At 42.9% G+C, this 15,318-nt stretch overlaps 1 pseudogene; it reads left to right on the top strand.

The window, feature by feature from the left end:
* Nucleotides 1-1,044: 1,044 nt before the first annotated feature.
* Nucleotides 1,045-15,318, top strand: LOC121578201 (annotated as a pseudogene).

The following is a 15,318-nucleotide window of genomic DNA, read 5'->3' as shown; positions in this document are numbered from 1 at the left end:
CACTAGGTCCCCCGTGTGGTTCTGGGATTTTTGCTCACCGTTCTTGTGATAATTTTGACCTCACAGGGGTGAGATCTTGCGTGGAGCCCCAGATCGAGGGAGATTATCAGTGGTCTTGTATGTCTTCCATTTCCTAATAATTGCTCCCACAGTTGATTTCTTCAAACCAAGCTGCTTACCTATTGCAGATTCAGTCTTCCCATTCTGGTGCAGGTCTACAATTTTGTTTCTGGTGTCCTTTGACAGCTCTTTGGTCTTGGCCATAGTGGAGTTTGGAGTGTGACTGTTTGAGGTTGTGGACAGGTGTCTTTATACTGATAACAAGTTCAAACAGGTGCCATTAATACAGGTAACGAGTGGAGGACAGAGGAGCCTCTTAAAGAAGAAGTTACAGGTCTGTGAGAGCCAGAAATCTTGCTTGTTTGTAGGTGACCAAATACTTATTTTCCACCATAATTTGCAAATAAATTCATTAAAAATCCTACAATGTGATTTTCTGGATTATTTTTTCTCAATTTGTCTGTTATAGTTGACGTGTATGGAGGACTAAAAGTGCCACAATTAAATAAATAAATACACCATTAAATAATTACTTAAATGTGTCATTAATTAATTAAAATTAGAATTAAATACATAAATGTGTTATTAAATGTGTCATTAATTAATTCAAATACCGATTCATTTTATGTAAAATACATATATAATTATTTCACTATTTACATTTACATTTCATGATCCTGCATACAAATAAACCTCACACAGCAAAAGCCATACACCAAATACGACGCTCTCATTGACCTCCATACAAAAACGAATTGCTTGGTGGGCGAAACAATGAAAAAAAACGCCACCTGCTGGATGGAGACCGAGTTTCCGCTGAGTTCGGCCTCCCTCTTCCTCTCTGACACAATGTAATAGAATTTCTATGGCAGGAACTGACCAATGGCAGGTATCAATGGACTGACCAATGGCAGGCACTAATGGGCGTTTCTTGATATAAATGAACGCCCATATGAAGAAACTCCCCAAATTGAGGTCTGCGTTTACGCCATATTTCAAAAATACCTAAACAAATCGACGACGTAAGAGAAAGACGGTTAATGAAACATCATAACAATATCATTTAAAGAGTCATGTCCTGATTGAGGCAGGGCTTTTCATTCGACTGTATGGCTGAACTAGCTAGCTAACGTTAACTTTCTGGAGTATTCTTTGACTTGTATCGAGGAAGGGTTTGCCTGATTGTTGGTTATCTAGCTAGCTAACCAAAGTTAGCCAACTCGCTGCTTTGCTTCGCATTTCCTTTTTGGAGTTACTCGACAGAGATTGTTGTTAAAACATGATGCATTGCGTCAAATGGGCATATTATTTGAAGCTGACAAGTGAACTCTGTCTTGTTAGCAAACCTCATTTGGATGTTCATACTCCTAGCTAAGTTGGCTAGCTAGCTAGAGTCTGTTCACTAACGTTAGCGCTTGCAAGCAAGAGACAGCTATCATGAGTTGGTTCAGCTCTACCCAGCTGTCAAGCTTTGCCAAACAAGCTTTGACAACAGCTCAGAAATCCATCGACCGAGTTCTTGACATTAAAGAAGACGAATGGGGTGACACAGTGGTAATGCCTTATGACGGTAGGTGAAGTAACACGGTAGGTGAAGGAACGTTAGCTATTGTTATATCATATCTGTGTACTGCTGTCAGTGGTTGTTTTGTGATTAATATTACACAACCATTTGCGTTTGAGCATTATTTCTGAATTTATGTGATTACCAATGGAATCGAAACTCTAGCTGTCCATGAAGAGGTGTCTAATTTACCCAATAAAGCAAATATTTGAAATGCTTTGGAGTCTGACTGTTACATGCCCTTATTTTCTGGCCATTAACCAACAAGCTACAACCTGTTTTCCTGTTAGATCTACCAGGGAAGACGCCATTGAGCGGTGGATGGGGGTTGACAAAATTGGAATCTCCGGAGGAGTGCGCAACAACTCTCCCCCTGTCATCTGAGGCCATCACGACCCCTGTCACCCGCACGGTTGTGGATGAAACAGAAAACTTCTTCAGTGCTTTTCTGCCCCCAGGAAAACTCCAGGGTGTCATGAATAACCAGATTGTGTCTGTGCCACCCACCATGTCCCACAGGCGGCCACAGGAGAAGGATGAGGAGGACAAGGAGACTGTGATTAAGGACGACGTGGACCCTCAAAAGCCAGGGCTGAATGAAACCGACAGACTGGAAGACCAGGAGTCCAAAAGTCTATGGTCTTCCTCAGAAATCGTCCTCATTCAGACACCAGACCCTCCAGTACTGGCTCAGGGTGATGCTCATGATGACACTGACAGTCCACTAATCAGTGAGAGCTGGGTAGAATCAACTGTAGAGGATACAACTGCTGTTCCTGAGGATGCACAAACAGAACACTCCCTCAGACACCCAACATGATGATGTTGTTGACACTTCTGAACCCCCCATCAACACTGAACTGGAGCCCCCCTTCGACCCATCTCCTACCACAGCCCCTAAGGAAATCCTATTGGAGCCCAAAGACCCCAAAGCGGAGGACAGGCAGAGCGATGCACCCTCCCCTAAATCAGAGGACAGACAGAGCAACACCCCCTCCCCTCCTGTCAGCACATTCTCCTCAGGCACCTCCACCACTAGTGACATAGAGGTTTTGGACCATGAAAGTATGCAGAGTGAGAGCTCGGCCAGTTCCAGGCAAGAGACTGCAGAGGCCAAGGCAGGCCTCCACCTGATGCAGGGCTCCTTCCAGCTGCTCTCAGCCTCTGCCTGTGGGGACTTCTCCCGTCTGGAGGACTACCCCAAGCTGACCGAGAGCTGCGGATCCTCCTCAGATGCCTTTGAGCGCATCGACTCGTTCAGCATGCACTCTCTGGACAGCCGCAGTGTCAGCGAAGTCAACTCAGACGATGAGATCCCAGGGAGCCGGACGCTGGCATCTGTCACCGCAGGGCACATGCCCTCACCTCCTGTCATAGTTGCAACCACCGCACAGGAACGGGAGGAGAAGGAGGGGCTAACAGAAACAATGAAGGATCAGTCTGTGGATAAGAATGAGATGGAGGAGAGTGGTCGCAGTGCCACGCCTGTTAACAGCGAGAAGCCTGAGGAACAGCTGCCCCCACCAATAACAGAGTAGAAAAGAGGAGTGTCAACTTGTCAGATTCTAGAGCTTCAAAAGGTAACACACTGGTCCACAACATGACCTTTGCAACTTGTAACACCACTTTTTAAGAACAGTGTGTGTTGTGTGAGTGTGCATGGGTTTGTGACTTTAAATACCAACTCATGGAGAGCAGAATCATGGCACTGTTGGGCAATCCTGTTCATTTGCCAAAGTACAGTGCATTCGGAAAGTATTCAGACCTTTTTTCACATTTCTTGTTACGTTACAGCCTTACTCTAAAATGTATTAAAGAAAAACATTTCCTCATCAATCTAAACACACTACCCCATAATGACAAAGTGAAAACCAGGTTTTTAGACATTTTTGCAAATGTATTAAAAACAGAAATACCTTATTTACGTAAGTATTGACCCTCGAAATTGAGCTCAGGTGCATCCTGTTTCCATTGATCATCCTTGAGATGTTTCTACAACTTGATTGGAGTCCACCTGTGGTAAATTCAATTGATTGGATATGATTTGGAAAGGCACACACCTGTCTATATAAGGTCCCACATTTGACAGTGCATGTCTGATGAAGAACCCGATGGTCACTCTAACAGAGCTCCAGAGTTCCTCTGTGGAGATGGGAGAACCTTCCAGAAGGACAACCATCTCTGCAGCACTCCACCAATCAGGCCTTTATGTAGAGTGGCCAGACGGAAGCCACTCCTCAGTAAAAGTTACATGACAGCCCGCTTGGAGTTTTCCAAAAGGCACCTATAGGACTCTCAGACCATGAGGAAACAAGATTATGTAGTCTGATGAAACCAAGATTGAACTCTTTAGCCTGAATGCCAAGCAGCACGTCTGGAGGTAACCTGGTACCATCCCTACGGTGAAGCATGGTGGTAGCATCATGCCAAGAAGACTTGAGGTGTTAATCGCTGCCAAATGTGCTTCAACAAAGTACTGAGTAAAGGGTCTGAATACTTATTTAAATGTGATTTCTGTTTTTTTATTTTTAATATATACATTTCAAAACAGTTTTTTGCTTTGTCATTATGGGGTGATGTGTGTAGATTGAGAAATCCATTTTAGAATAAGGCTTTAATATAACAAAGTGGAAAAAGTCAAGGGGTCTGAATACTTTCCGAACGCACTGTAAATGGTCCCCGTGGGGACGCTGCACTTAAAAAAGCACAAGAAAGAGGATTTCGACACCCATCTCAGATTGTTCTGAAATTGTAAGATTGGCATTCCTGCAACATTATTTTATTGAAATATAATTTGATCTCTGAGAAATTAATCTAATTCAATAAATATAGTTTCTAACATCCGATTTGGACCAAAGTTTTTTTGGAATCCGAAGAAATGTTCAAAAGCCACCCACGGACCCCCGGACCCCCCACACCCAATGCTAATCCCACCCTAACAATGAGTATATAGCATCAGTTCTCTATATTTGACATGTAGCAGTGGCTCGGAGTATTGTTTCTTCATCCTATGTAATGTATTCTCAGGGAATTTGGTGATGTTTTTTTCCCCCGTTGTTCAGATAAATTAGTCATTGAAGTTGTTAGGTTTATGTCACATCCTGATAGTACCAGGTTCTGACCACTAGATGGTGCTGTTCCAGGTGATGTTAAAGGGATAGGCCTAGTTCACCCACATTTTTAAATGACATTGGTTTCCTTACCCTGTAAGCAGTTTATGGACACAAGGTATGACAGCAATCCATGCTTTGGTTTTGTTGTCTACTGTTTCAAATACTAACTCTTTAGCATTTGTAGCACAAATCCAATGCAAGTCAATGGTACCTATATTAGCATTTACATATCTAAAAATTGATTGTGTAACTCAATGATGTTGCTTATAGATGAAATGCTAATATAGGTACAGTTGACTTGCATTGGATATGTGCCACAAATGCTAAAAAGTTAGCATTTGAAACAGTGGCCTGCTAAACAAAACCAAACCATGGGTTGCTGTCATACATTTACATTTAAGTCATTTAGCAGACGGTCTTATCCAGAGCGACTTACAAATTGGACCTTGTCCATAAACTGCTTACAGGGTAAGGAAGCCAATGTCATTTTGAAATGTGGGTGAACTAACCCTTTAAAGAGCCACTGAACATGCTGATTGGCATGTGTTTTTCTGTTGCTCATTAGAAAAATGAGATTTCAGTCTTGGAGGTGTGTTTACCCACCGATTCCGCATTTAGTTAATGTTTGTCCCCCATGAGACACTGTAGATGCCGAAGCCAATTTCACTTCCTCAAAATCCCCACAATGAATCTAAGATAACACAAGAAATCTGTAATAAATGTTGACATTTTTGCCACGGCTGTTTTAGTTGCACTTTTACATCTAACTAAGGTGTTTGGTGCATTATTTCTCAAGTAAAAAAAAAAGTGTGACGTGTTGTCTTATGTAAACAAAGTTGGAGCTGCTTGGCAGGTCTTTCTCACTGTCTACTATTGGATAGAGAGCAATCACCAGAGCTGTTCACCCCATGTTAGTTGGCAAATGGATATCGTCAAATCAAAACCGAACCTTAATTTACATGTTGAGACGCACGGATATTCCAAACTCCATTTTAGACGAGACTGACTTTATTTTGACACAAATTATCCTATTTACACTTTGTAGTCAATTTTGACACTAGAATAACAGTTTCTGACTCGATTTGATGCCACATAGGCCTTTTTCAAAGGGATTTGTTGCTTTTTAAAGGCAGTCGCTCTTTAACATTGAGGGTGGATTATTTTATTATTATTTTGACCTAACAGCAAGAACAGCACCATCTAGTGGTCAGAACCTGATAATATCAGGATGTGAGATGGGCCATAAACCTAACAACTTCAAAGACAAATGTATCTGAACAGGGAAAGAAAACATCACCATATTCACTGAGGATACATTACATAGGATGAAGAAATAATTCTCAGCTGCAGCTCCATATTACTTGTCAGACATAGAAAACTGATACTGTATACTCGTCGTTGAGGTGGGATTGATGTGAGGGGTCCATGGGTGGCTTTTGACAATTTCTTTGGATTCCCCATGTCTTAGTCATTGTTAGGAAAAGGTTTGGTCCAAATTAAATGTTAGGTACTATATTTATTGAATATTATATTAATCCTTATCCTATAAATTAAAATGGCCAATTTGGGTGCAAACAATTAGCTTAATTTCTCAGAGATAAATTATATTTCAACAAAATAATGTTGCAGTAATGCTAATCTGATCTGTTTCTAACTACAGACATGATTTCAGAACAATCTGAGATGGTGGGTGTCATGGCTTGCTGAAATGACATGGAATGACCCTGTGGAGAAGAAACATTCCCCAAACCATCATGGATTAAACAGTGTGCTCCTCTATTTGAACAACATTCTTGGTGGAAACTGTGAAAATTAAGTTGTCCTTTGATAACAAGTCTAGAAACAAGGTACCCTATCAGTGTTTTTATGCATTCACTGAGTGCATTTCCTGTGAAATTCCTATGTGGACTTTTTTGTAGGTAATTGATGAGCTGTCAAGCTGCCTTTAGAAGAGGGAGTTACAGCTGCTGTCAATCAGCAAAGACAAGGCCAGGCTGGAGGAAGAGTGTGACAACCTTAAAGAGTGAGTATAAAGATCTTGCCATTGGGTAAAACCCATGTCTGAAAATGCATTGTAAGAGCAGAAAGGAGCATTCTCTAAACACACCTATGGAAATATACTGAACAACAATATAAACGCAACATGTAAAGTGTTGGTCCCATGTTTCATGAGCTGAAATAAAAGATCCCAGAAACTTTCCACAAATTTGTTTACATCCCAGTTAGTGAGCATTTCTCCTTTGTCAATATAATCCATCCACCTGACAGGTGTGGCATATCAAAAAGCTGATTAAACAGCATGATCATAACACAGGTGCACCCTGTGTTGGGGACAATAAAAGGCCACTCTAAAATGTGCAGTTTTGTCACACAACACAATGCCACATATGCCTCAAGTTTTGAGGGAGCGTGCTGACTGCAGGAATGTCCACCAGAGCTGTTGCCAGATAATGGAATGTTCATTTCTCTACCATAAGCCGCCTCCAACATTGTTTTGGAGAATTTGGCAGTACGTCCAACCGGCCTCACAACCGCAGACCACGTGTTACCATGCCAGCCCAGGACCTCCACATCTGGCTTCTTCACCTGCGGGATCATCTGAGACTAGCCACCCGGACAGCTGATGAAACTGTGGGTTTGCACAAACAAAGAATTTCTGCACAAACTGTCAGAAACCATCTCAGGGAAGCTCATCTGCGTGCTTGTCGTCTTGACCTGACTGCAGTTCGGCGTCGTAACCGACTTCAGTGGGAAAACGCTCACCTTCGATGGCCACTGACATGTTGGAGAAGTATGCTCTTCACGGATGATTTCCGGTTTCAACTGTACAGGACAGATTGCGTGTATGGGGTCATGTGGGTGAGCGGTTTGCTGATGTCAACGTTGTGCCCCATGGTGACGGACAACGAACACAATTGCATTTTATCAATGGCAATTTGAATACACAGAGATACGGTGATGAGATCCTGAGGCCCATTGTCGTGCCATTCATCCGCCGCTATCACCTCATGTTTCAGCATAGCATGACAATGCATGGCCCCATGTCGCAAGGATCTGTACACAATTCTTGGAAGCTGAAAAGGTCCCAGTTCTTCCATGGCCTGCATACTCACCAGACATGTCACCCGTTGAGCATGTTTGGGATGCTCTGGATCAGCGTGTACGACAGCGGGTTCCAGATTCCGCCAATATCCAACAACTTTGCACAGCCAAGGAGTGGGACAACGGCAACCGTCTGAGTAACTCTATGCGAAGGAGATGTGTTGCGCTGCATGAGGCAAGTGGTTGTCACACCAGATATGAAATGGTTTTCTGATCCACGCCCCTACCTTTTTTTAAAGGTGTCTGTGAACAACGGATGCGTATCTGTATTCCCAGTCATGTGAAACCCATAGATTAGGGCCTAGTTAATGTTTCCATTGACTGATTTCCTTATATTAACTGTAACTGTAAATTGTTGCATGTTGTGTTTTATATTTTTGTTCAGTGTGTATTGCATGGTCTATATTAGAATAGCCTAAATAAATAAATTGCCAATTTTGTCCTTTTGGTTGAGTCTATGGAAAGGTATGGTGTATGGATAAGGATGGTCCTTTGTGTGTGTCACAGTGAGGTGATTGGTCTTAAAGAGGAGAGTTCCAGTGTTCAGTCTCTGAAGGGGTTCACCCAGCGCATCGCAGACACAGAGAGGAAAGCCCAGCTAGCATGCAAGGAGAGAGACATTGCCAAGAAGGTAAAACACAAGAACTAACACATTCCCTAAGAACTAATTTAAGATAATTGATTTATATAACTGAACATTATTGACAATGATAGTCACATAAAGAAAAAAAAAACCTTATTCAAGCATACTCTCTCAAGTCTTTGTACTGTTATGTTTCCTCCATAGGAGTTTAAGGGGATGAGGGAAGAGCTGTCCACCAGACTGAACTCCAACGAGACTATGGAGATCATCAGAGAGAAGGAGGTGCAGATCCTTGGACTGCTTGAGGAGGGTGAGAAGCTGTCCAAGTAGCAGCTGCAGCACTCCAACATCATCAAGAAGCTGCATGTGAAGGAGAAGGAGAGTGAGACCAAAATCACCAAACAGAACAAGATGCTGAAAGAGCAAGAGCTCAAACACCTACAGCAGGTCAGTGGAAATATCTTAAATTTTAGAATTTTCTAGAAAAATCGCATTACTTCGCAGGCATCATAAGTGTGTCCTGATCCTGAAAGCCCATTAGTATCGAACCATGCCTGGCTGTGTGTGTGTCTGTAGCTTCTTGATGGGAAGGAGGAGGTGGAGAAGCAGCACAGGGACAACATTAACAAGCTGAACATAGTGGTAGAGCACCAGGAGAAGGACATGACCAAACTCCAGAGTGACTCAGAGGAGCTCCAGGAAAACAAAAAGAGCCTGCAGGCTGCCCTCGACAACTCCTACAAGTAAGAATACAGTACCAGTCAAAAGTTTGGACACACCTACTCATTCAAGGGTTTTTCTTAATTTTGTACTATTTTTTACATTGTAGATGAATAGTGAATACATAAAAACTATGAAATAACACATGGAATCATTTAGTAACCAAAAAAGTGTTTAAGAAATCTTTTTTTTAAAAGATTCTCTCAACCAGCTTCACCTGGAATGCTTTTCCAACAGTCTTGAAGGAGTTCCCACATATGCTGAGCACTTGTTGGCTGCTTTTCCTTCACTCTGCCGTCCGACTCATCCCAAACCATCTCAATTGGGTTGAGGTCGGGGGAATGTGGAGGCCAGGTCATCTGATGAAGCACTCCATCACTCTTCTTCTTGGTAAAATAGCCATTACACAGTCTGGAGGTGTGTTGGGTCATTGTCCTGTTGGAAAACAAATGATAGTCCCACTAAGCCCAAACCAGATGGGATGGCGTATCACTGCAGAATGCTGTGGTAGCCATGCTGGTTAAGTGTGCCTTGAATTCTAAATATAATCACAGACAGTGTCATCAGCAAAGCACCCCCACACCATAACACCACCTCCTCCATGCTTTATGGTGGGAACTACACATGCGGAGATCATCCGTTCACCCACACCGCATCTCACAAAGACACGGCGGTTTGAACCCAAAATCTCCAATTTGGACTCCAGACCAAAGGACACATTTCCAATGGTCTAATATCCATTGCTCGTGTTTCTTGGCCCAAGCAAGTCTCTTCTTCTTATTGGTGTCCTTTAGTAGCGGTTTCTTTGCAGAAATTCAACCATGAAGGCCTGATTCACACAGTCTCCTCTGAACAGTTGATGTTGAGATGTGTCTGTTACTTGAACTCTGTGAAGCATTTATTTGGGATGCAATTTCTGAGGCTGGTAACTCTAATGAACTTATCCTCTGCAGCAGAGGTAACTCTGGGTCTTCCATTCCTGTGGCGGTCCTCATGAGAGCCAGTTTCATCATAGCGCTTGATGGTTTTTGCGACTGCACTTGAAGAAACTTTAAAAGTTCTTGAAATGTTCCATATTGACTGACCTTCATGTCTTAAAGTAATGATGGACTGTCGTTTCTCTTTGCTTATTTGAGCTGTTCTTGCCATAATATGAACTTGGTCTTTTACCAAATAGGGCTATCTTCTGTATACCCCACCTACCTTGTCACAACACAATGGATTGGGTCAAATGCATTAAGAAGGAAATAAATTCCACAAATTAACTTTTAAGAAGGCACACCTGTTAATTGAAATGCATTCCAGGTGACTACCTCATGGAGCTGGTTGAGAGAATGACAAGAGTGTGCAAAGCTATCATCAAGGCAAAGGGTGGCTATTTGAAGAATCTTAAATATAAAACATATTTTGATTTGTTTAACACTTTTTTTGGTTACTACATGATTCCATATGTGTTATTTCATAGTTGTGATGTCTTCACTATTATTCTACAATGTAAAAAAATAGTAAAAATAAAGAAAAACCCTTGAATGAGCAGGTGTTGCCAAACTCTTGACTGGTAGTGTACATACTTCACTCTAACTTGTAAAATAATAAAAACTCTAGTTTTCCAACTTTTTTCCTGCTTCAGACGTGCTTGTCATTTAGAAATCCCACAAAGACACACCATTCTGACGGGTAAAGACGGTCACAGAAGCACCAACTCATATTTCCAAGCCATGCAGTGACATGGTGGGGTGTATGTGTGTGATCTCAGGGAACTGGCGGGGCTGCACAAAGCCAAGGCCAGCCATGCCAGCGAGGCCCAGGAGGATGCTTTGAGCAGGGAGACCCAGGCCAAGGAGGAGCTGGCTCTGACCCTTGTGAAGTCCCAGGAGGAGGCCCGCATACAGCAGGATGCTCTGGTCAATCAGGTGGCTGATCTACGGCTGGCTCTGCAGAGGGCTGAACAGCAGCAGGCCAGGAAAGAAGACTACCTGAGGGAGGAGATCAGTGACCACCCGCAGGTAGGAGACACTCACACATGCCTGTTCTCTTCATTACTTCTTTGGAGTTGACTGTAAGGCGCAGCCATGCTTGTGTGATAGGGGTCAAAGGTTACACACTGATGTGTTTACCGGTTGTGTCTATAGAGACTGCAGGGGGCGGAGACCAGGAACCAGGAGCTGAGTCAGATTGTTACCTTGGCAACACGGCCCCTGCTCAGACAGATCGAGAACCTGCAGGCTTCGCTGGGGAGCCAGACGGCGTCATGGGAGGAGCTAGAGAAGAGCATTTCAGATCGACTAGGTGAGAACAGATGTCTCTGATGTCAAAAGTTACTTTAGTTTGTAACAACAGCTTTTAAGTCTTGTCAGGACCAGATTGCTCCCACCCTTTAACTCAACAGTGGAGGCACAGGCCCAGCTGGCCATTGCCTTGGAAAAGGAGCGAACAGCAACTGAGGAGCTTCTGGCCATTAAGGCCCAGCTGGTCTCACTGGAGTCCCAGAATTCCCTGCTTCGCCAGGAGAAAGGGCGTCTCCACGGTCAGCTGGACGCAGAGAAGATCAGGCGGGAGAAACTGGATGACAGAAGCAGGTAGTGGAGGTCTTCCTGAATACAAAGTGATATGTTTGGAGCAAATCCTATACAACCCATTACTGAGTACCACTCTCCATATTTTCAAGCATACAATGCCTTGCAAAAGTATTATCCCCTTTGTAGTTTTTTATTTTGTTGCATTACAACCTGTAATTTAAATGGATTTTTATTTGGATTTCATGTAATGGACATACACAAAATAGTCCAAATTGGCGAAGTGAAATTTAAAAAATAACTTGTTTCAAAAAATTCTAAAACATCAATAATGGAAAAGTGGTGTGTGCATATGTATTCACCCCCTTTGCTATGAAGCCCCTAAATAAGATCTGGTGCAACCAGTTACCTTCAGAAGTCACATAGTTAGTTAAATAAAGTCCACCTGTGTGCAATCTAAGTGTCACATGATCTGTCACATGATCTCAGTGTATATATACACCTGTTCTGAAAGGCCCCAGAGTCTGCAACACCACTAAGCAAGGGGCACCACCAAGCAAGCGGCACCATGAAGACCAAGGAGCTCTCCAAACAGGTCAGGGACAAAGTTGTGGAGAAGTACAGATCAGAGTTGGGTTATACAACAATATCCAAAACTTTGAACATCCCACGGAGCACCATTAAATCATTATAAAAAAATTGAAAGAATATGGCACCACAACAAACCTTCCAAGAGAGGGCCGCCCACCAAAACTCACGGACCAGGCAAGGAGGGCATTAATCAGAGGCAACAAAGAGACCAAAGATAACCCTGAAGGAGCTGCAAAGCTTCACAGCGGAGATTGGAGTATCTGTCCATAGGACCACTTTAAGCCGTACACTCCACAGAGCTGGGCTTTACGGAAGAGTGGGCAGAAAAAAGCCATTGCTTAAAGAAATAAATATGCAAACGTTTGGTGTTCGCCAAAAGCCATGTGGGAGACTCCCCAAACATATGGAAGAAGGTACTCTGGTCAGATGAGACTAAAACTGAGCTTTTTGGCCATCAAGGAAAATGCTATGTCTGGCGCAAACCCAACACCTCTCATCACCCCGAGAACACCATCCCCATAGTGAAGCATGTCACTGGTGGCTGCATCATGTTATGGGTATGTTTGTAATCATTAAGGACTGGAGTTTTTCAGGATGAAAAAGAAACGAATGGAGCTAAACACAGGCAAAATCCTGAAATAAAACCTTTTTCAGTCTGCTTTCCACCAGACACTGGGAGACGAATTCACCTTTGAGCAGGACAATAACCTAAAACCCAAATCCAAATCTACACTGGATTTGCTAACAAAGAAGACAGTGAACGCTCCGGAGTGGCCGAATTGCTTGAAAATCTATGACAAGACTTGAAAATGGTTGTCTAGCAATGATCAACAACCAATTTGACAGAGCTTGAAGAATTTTGAAAAGAATAATGGGCAAATATTGTACAATCCAGGTGTGCAAAGCTCTTAGACACTTACCCAGAAAGACACAGCTGTAATCGCTGCCAATGGAGATTCTAACATGTATTGACTCAGGGATGTGAATACTTTTGTATATGAGATATTTCTGTATTTCATTTTCAATAAATTTGCTAAAATTTCTAAAAACATGTTTTCACTTTGTCATTATGGGGAATTGTGTGTAGATGGGTGAGATGTTGTATTTATTTAATCAATTTTGAATTCACGCTGTAACACAACAAAAGGTGGAATAAGTCAAGGGGTATGAATACAAAGCTTTGAAGCCTTTCCATTAATGGCCATTTTTTGTAATCCTGATGGTGTAGGGAGCATGTGGAGCTGGAGAATCTGAGGGAGAGCACATTCGAACACAGAAGGAGGCCAAGAAGGAGAAGGTATGTTCCTTCCCCTGCCCTACTCACCCTGCAGTAAGCGTAACAACACTCCTCACACATCCTCAGAGCCTGGTTTCTTCCTAGTTTCCTGCCTTTATAGGGAGTTTTTCCTAAGCCACTGTGCTTCTATATCTGCATTGTTTGGGGTTTTAGGTTGGGTTTCTGTATAGCACTTTGTGACATCTGCTGATGTAAAAAGGGCTTTATAAATACATTTGATTTGGATTTAACCTCCTCTGTTCCTCCCACCAGCTACTCCTGACCAATCAGCTGGAGATGGAAAAAAATGAAGGTGGAGCAAAAGAAGAAATGCTATCTAGCACAAGAGGCCCTCAAGGAAAAGATAGATCTATTTATTGATTTATGTTCTATATCAATGACCAGCCTTGTATGTCTGTTCTTAAATCAGTCTGTGTTGAAAGAAAATGACATGATGTGTATGTTTCTCTGTCATAAGGAGCGGAAGTCATTAGTTCAGTCTGTGGGTGAGCCCCCAGCCTTATCTACCCCCCTCCCTGTCCCATTCCAGCTCCATCAGTGGGGTAGACCACACCTGCCTGCACTCCTCCTTCCCTCAGGTACTCGCCACAGGCACACTGTTTACCCTTTCGCACCCAGCCAACCTCCCATTTTTTGCCCAGAATTAGGGCTGGTGACCTCAGTAAAATGAATAGGGAACTTATGGCAAAGGGCCTAATCAGAGCTAGTTTGCATATTTGTCTCTCTTGAGGTTGGATGGTTAACAAGAGAGACCTGTTTTGTATTTATAATAATAAATATATTGTATTTCATCAGCAGGACTCTCTGGATCAGTCATTGGGGGACGATGACCATGTCCATGTCTTTGAGTGGGACCAACCTGTATGAGACGGCTCGGCTCAGTGGAGGCTCCAACATCATCGAGAACCTGCAGTCCCAGCTTAAACTCAGAGAGGGGAGAGAGCGCAGCTACAGGTACCAGCTGCCTGCCTGACACTGCTTTGACATTGCTTTGAGGACTACCATTGGAAGAGTGTCTACGTGCATTTCTTCAAAATGCCTTCTAGTTTTCGATTAAGTGTCTGATTTACAAATATACTTTCTGATGGTTGTTGAAAAACTATGCTTGCCAGGATCTTACCTCTTTCTTTCCTCGCTCTCTTTCTTTCTCTCTCGTCACCCCCTCAGCTGGAGATCTCTAGTCTGGAGAGGACTCGCTCTTCCATGGCTGAGGAGATGGTCAGATTGACCAATCAGATTGAGGAGATGGAGGTCAGTGCGAAGGAGAACCCCAAACTGAAAGTGCAACTTCAGGTGAGGAGAGGATAAATTCATACAAGTACCACTAAGCCAGTTGAATCGTATTAGGGTAAATCCCTGTTGTGATTATTTAGCTTAAAACCAAGATGTTATGTGAGAACTAACATCTCACAAGATAAATTGCTGGCCAGAGATTTAGTAATCATCTAGTCACAGATGAAGGAAAGTCCACTAGAGTAAACCTTCTTGAGACTAGAGATCTAGTGTTGACCTCTGAGCCTGTGTTGTGTGACTGACTGTGTTTTAGGAGCTGGAGCAGAGACACAACACCATCCTCCAGATGTATGGAGAGAAGGCTGAGGAGGCAGAGGAGCTGAGTCTTGACCTGGAGGACGTCAAGAACATGTACAAAACCCAGATTGACAAACTGCTCAAAAAACAGAAATAGACTGATCTATCTATTTAGCGTCCATACACTAGAGACAGATACAATAAACTGATTTTTGTAGAAGTGCATTCACTGTAAAGGATGG

The sequence above is a fragment of the Coregonus clupeaformis genome, chromosome 12 (genome assembly GCF_020615455.1).
Source record: "Coregonus clupeaformis isolate EN_2021a chromosome 12, ASM2061545v1, whole genome shotgun sequence".
Taxonomy (NCBI): domain Eukaryota; kingdom Metazoa; phylum Chordata; class Actinopteri; order Salmoniformes; family Salmonidae; genus Coregonus; species Coregonus clupeaformis.
Note: the sequence above shows the minus strand (reverse complement) of the source record. Positions and strands in the feature narration are given on the sequence as shown.